A 6001-nucleotide genomic window follows, 5' to 3' on the forward strand; every position below is an offset into this window, starting at 1 on the left:
ATCCGGCCGGATACCGGATATTAAAATTATCCGGTTACATTATATCTGGCTGATTTTTGCCGGTAATTTGCCGGATATCGAACGTTGGCCAGATATCCCGTATCCGGCCAAAAAAGTATCCGGCCCAACCCTACTAAAAGTGTTTAAACTTATTAATATTAACCTAATACAATTAGGGTAATTTTTTTTTCGTATTCATTCGAATCCGATGGATAGGAACAAGTTTTCATCCATACGAAAAAACTATGTCTAGCATCGTATTATATCCAACTTTCTACGAAGGCACGGTCTAAAAAAACTGGTTTTAATCATATGATTGTACATTCTATATCCGCGGAAAGCCGTTTATAATACGATGCGAGAAATAACTATTCTTTATCATTAGGGATGTATATCAATTTATCGTTCATTGTCTTATCCCTTGGAATCCATAAGTATGGCTTCGAAACCGATTAATATCCGCTGGACAAGAGCCGGTTCTCAGACATATAGAAAAATCATGTATAGCATCATATTAAAACCAGTTTTCTATGAATATAAAAATGTACAATCACAAGATTAAAACCAGTTGTTTTAGCCCGTGCCTTCTGCATCTTGTGGCTAACAAAACTGGTTTTTTATCTTATAATTTTACATTTTTATAGCCGCAGAAAGCTGTTTATAATACGATGCGATAAATAACTATTCTTGCATAATCAATTAACGAATGTACTCAACAATCGCATTTTATGTATTTTAATTTGAGGGAGGGAGGGGTGGGGGGATTTCTCTATTAGCCTCCTGTGAAATGAGGTATAAAGGTGAATCCTATGACAATAAGTCTGGCTCAAATCCTAAATATATAATAAGAAAAATCGCCAATTTTTGCGGATTTTTTTTGAAAAAATAATTCTTGTTTTTTATTTAATAATTTGGGAGAAACCCCCCACCCCCCTCCTCCTTTATCCTATTTAATAGTAACAGGATCTGTGTGTCTGTCTGTACCAAAGGATCTCTGTAACCGCTGAACCGCTATGGCTCTTCTTTAGAGTGCATTTTCTCGGGGAGGTTTATAACTATTTTGGGGAAGGGAACCACCACCCTCCTAAGAGAAATCGTGCACCCCCCCCCCTCCCCCATAATTGGTACTTTACTTTTTTCAACTAAATTTGAAGTTTGGGGGGATATCGACCCACAACCTCAAGGGCCTCTAAAAGCCTCTAGGGGTGTAGCAGCTAGTACTAAAAAAAGAGCTTAATTTTGAATAAAGAAATCCAAGTTAATTTTGTAAAAAAAAATTTGGGTATAGTCCTTTTCGTTACATCGCCTCTTAAGGGGCGTGTCGTCGTATTTTCACAGTAGCTTTTGATAGGTTAATTTAGGTTAGGTTAAGTTATTGCCCTGCAGGGTTAGAGCCCCACGAAGGGGCTAGAATAAGAGAAAGATTTTTTTTTGAAAATACGAATAAACGCCCCTTAAGAGGCGATGTCATAAAAGGGACTATACCTAAAGTTAGTGATTTAGACAATTTGTAAACAGTGTTGGATCTTTTCATTGGACGATTTTTTTTCTCAATGTTTTTCAGTTCGAAGATTAAAAAAAAACATAACACTGAAAAACATTTAAAGACATACATTGAAAAATCGTGAATTGTATTGTATTACAGAAAGTTTTCCACAAATAATAAAATGAAAATACTAAAATCAATTCGATCCTTCAGGATCAACAAAATTGGAATTATTATTTCTTTTTATTTTAATATCCGCAGAAAACTCTCTCATGATACGATTCAAAACCATATTTTTTATAATTTTGATTAACTGTTGTATGTTATTTATTTAGCTTAATTATTTGTTAAATAAAATGTAAAAAATCACCTATTTTTTTATTACCAAAGCTACTCGATAATTCCAAATGTCCGTCCGTCTGTCCTCTAAAGACGAATAGGGGGGGAAACATGATTTCCTCGGCTCCTATATAAGATAGAAGGCTGAATTTTTTTGATAACACTTCCATTATTAAGGGGCTTATTTCATTATAACACATCAATGGCGGTTGTACTGCAGGTTTTGGGCTATTTTATTTATTTTTATAAAATTTTTTTGAAAAGGATATCCAAAATTAAAATTACCGTCGTTTCATGAAAATATCCATGACAGTCGGACTGCATTTGAGCAGGTTATTGGCTATTTTTTATACTTTTCACAATTTCCCCCATATCTTTGTTGTTTATGGTCCGATTTTCAAAATTTTAACAAATAAGTACTCTTTAGATCTAGTTGTACGTATTTTTTTGTGCTTCGCTACTAATTAATAGCTTTTCCAAAATTAATGTCGATCCGTGCCTTCGGCATCTCGGGGCTAAAAAAACTGGTTTTAATCTTATAATTGTACATTCTATAACCGCGGAAAGCGGTTTATAATACGATGCGAGAAACAACTATTACAAATTTTCGACTTTCATACTTTTATATGCTGAGTTCTGAGTGTTAATGTTTGTTTGTCCTACCACTTCAGAGCTTCGCTTTTAATTTATAGATGTTGTCATCCTTGTTTTAGTTTATAGGTTGTTTGATTATCCTTAAATATTAGTATAGGATGGCTATCTATCTGTCTGTGTACATTTGTAGCGAGTGATCAAGCTAACCGCTGAACCGATATGGTTCACCTTTACTTCTCATAGGTCCAGGGTAGGTTTAAAACTAATTTGTGGGAGGGCTCTACCACCCTTCCAAAGATGGCCCCTGAAAAAATTATGAGCCCTTCCCCCCCCCAAAAAAACTATTTTTTTTTACTTTTCCTTTTATAACTAACATTGAAAGTAGGATGGGAAATTCCCCCACTTCACCTTAAGTGCCCCTGGAGGCCTCTAGGAGCAAAGCTGCTTGTTATCTGTATAAGTAATATGATGTCTGTATGTAAGTGTGCATAGCGAAGGATATCACGAATTGGTTCTCCTTTACAGTGAAGCTTCTCATAGGTCCAGGGAAGGTTTATAACTATTTTAGAAAGGGTACCTCAACCTTTAAGGGACAATGGACTTTTTATTACACTAGTCCCCAAAGTTTTATAAATTCCTGTTCTACGGCTCAAAAACTTTAGGGTCTTTTAATGAACTTGATTAGTTGGTTCATTAAGTTGAGTGTTTAAATGTTTCAACCAGAAGGAGTAATTTTGTGTATTATCATTGGGGATGTACAGTACATCAATTAATGGGCCATTGACTTATCCCTTTATAAAGTACATCCTAATATATAAAGTAATAAGCTTTTTTGTCTGTAGCAAAGGATCTCGCTAACCGCTGAACCGATATGGTCCTCCTTTACAGTGAAGATACTTAAAGGTTTCGGGATGGTTTTAGGTTATTTTATTTTTATAAAAAGTCCGGGTAGGTATGGTTTTAGTCTATTTTTCTGCCCTTACATATTCCTTTGATATAGAGCCCCTAGATGCTAGGGGCGTAGCCGCTAGTATATAGATATAGTACATCCAGACATACAAAGGGTGTGCAAAAAAAATTGAAATTGCGCGGCTTGTGTTAAAAAATACTACGCATACCGTTAGAACCGCTAAGAAAAAAACGATTCCTGTGCTACGCTTAGTTTAGGAGCTACGTGTTAAAATGTCCCAACTGACTTAAAACTTGACTTGCGAGTGAATTCTGGCTCCTAGATTATTTGTAGCACAGGAACCGTTCTTATATTTCCAAAAAATACAGTTCATAGCGGTTCTAACGGTATGCGTAACATTTTTTAAAAGCGAAGCTTTTCTATGATTAGGGTCGGTCCGTCCGTCCGTACGTCCGTAACGGATAGCTTTTTTCGTTAATTTAGGCATGTTAGAATTGTCCTATCAATTTCAAATTTTGCATGGTGATTCCTTTAATAGTTAGGTACGATTTAGAAAGCGTAGCAACTCTATAATCATCACCAAAATGTCCGTACGTCCATTTTAAACATGTTGATTTTTTTACTTTTTTAACAACAAATTTTTATGTGATCTAATCATCCGAATGATCTGATTTTTGGTATATTGATTCCTGGGACAACAAAGTATAATATAATAAGCGAAGCAACTCTATAATCAAGTCCTAAAAATGTAAGTATGTCCATAAACATTATCCTGAATCAAGCTGTTTTTCAACAATTTACTTACAATTTTGATTTAACTCTTTATACATTTATATTATGATTATTCAGTTCTGACACTATACAAGTGTTAATGTCCGTTTGTCCTACCGTTTCAGTGCTTCGCTTTTATGAATGTTATCATCCTTGTTTCTACTATTAACACAAGCCGCGCAATTTTAAATTAAAAAATGTAGGCATCTCTTTATGCAAAATGTCTTCTCTAATTTTTAGTTATATTTTGAAATTTTCCTCGCAAGTTTTATATCAGTTGGGACATTTTAACACGTAGCTCCATAAATATACGTAGCAGAGGAATCGTTCTTATATTTCCAAATAATAGACTTCTTAGCGGTTCTAATGGTATGCGTAACATTTTTCTACTATTAACACAAACCGCGCAATTTCAATTTTTTTAAAAAGTCCGCATTTTTTTGCACACCCTTAAGATGGCCGGACAAACTGGCCCTAAAATCCGTTAATTTTTAAAAGGGTACATTCAAGACATCTCATTGGTAGAAACATTTTACAGATCTTGGTACGATAGGGTATAATAAATTTTTCATATTGTTCATATTATGCAGAGTTTCGGATCCGCATGGATCCGAAACTCTGATATTATGAGTAGGGTTGGGCCGGATATCCGGTCTGGCCAGTTATCCGGCCGGATATCCGGTCATTTTCAATATCCGGCTGGATACCAGATATTAAAACTACCCGGTTCCATGATATCCGGCATTATAAATCAGCCGGATATCCGGTATCCGGCCCAACCCTAATTCTGAGTCAGCTATAAATTGTCCCATACCTTGGGATTAAGCTTTTCCTGGTTAAATTAATTCGCGCAATATTTTCGGTTATAGCCCCTTTCGTGGGAATGCCTCTTAAAGGGCTTTTCGTTGTTTTTTCACAATAGTTTTTGATAGGTTAAGTTGGGTAAGGTGATTGGAAACGCTACTCTCATATCTATCTATAACACAAAGTAGAATGATGTCCGTCCGTCTGTCCCTTAAGATCTCGGTAACCACTGAACCGATCGGATTCTACTCTTCAGGGAACATACCTACTGGTCCTCTGGTGGTTTTAGGCTATTTTCTTGGGGGATGGGAAACCCCCAACCCCCCCAAAAACAAAAAATCCCCCCCCCCCCATTTTTAAAAATATCTTAACTATTGGTGGAGGGGGGGATCTCCAGGTAATAAAAGAGGTAATTAAAAAAAAATTAAGTACCTCTGAGATCGGTTTTTAATAAATGCCGCGTTTTTTCGACAATTTTTTAGACATTGATTGATTGAACGAAGACGATGGGAGAGTATACAACATAAGAATTCAAAATTTTAAAATTATTATTTTAGCCATTTGTATAATATCTAATACAACTTAAATCCATTTTCGCTGCATATTTATTAATGCGTCTTTTTAGAGATGTGTTAGACATTATACAAATGGCTAAAATAATAATTTAAAATTTTGAATTTTCAAGTTGTATACTCTGTTAAAATCGTTTAAAATCGTACGGGGCATTGATCTTCAAGATGGAATAAGGTTTTTAGCAGAGTATACAACTTAAGTATTCAAAATTTTAAAATTATTATTTTGGCCGTTTGTATAATGTCTAATACAGATCTAAAAAGATGCATTGATAAATATGCAGCGAAAATGGATTTAAGTTGTATGGCTAAAATAATAATTTTAAAATTTTAAATTCTTATGTTGTATACTCTCCCATCGTCTTCGTTCAATCAATCAATGTCTAAAAAATTGTCGAAAAAACGCGGCATTTATTAAAAACCGATCTCACCACCACTAATTTCAAATAATTTAAGAGTTCGTGTTTCGTCTTCTTTTAAAAAAATGAGAGGGATTTTTATGTTTTTTTGGGGGGTTGGGGGTGT

The 6001-nt window shown here is 34.8% G+C and overlaps 1 protein-coding gene across 5 annotated transcripts in view; it reads left to right on the forward strand.

Moving 5' to 3' along the window:
- Positions 1-6001, forward strand: part of LOC145307199 (uncharacterized) — a 184246-nt gene that overhangs the window by 27819 nt on the left and 150426 nt on the right. The gene's annotated exons all lie outside the window — the stretch shown is intronic.

Source organism: Acartia tonsa, chromosome 15 (assembly GCF_053477335.1).
Source record: "Acartia tonsa isolate MP-2025a chromosome 15, ASM5347733v1, whole genome shotgun sequence".
In the NCBI taxonomy this organism is placed as follows: domain Eukaryota; kingdom Metazoa; phylum Arthropoda; class Copepoda; order Calanoida; family Acartiidae; genus Acartia; species Acartia tonsa.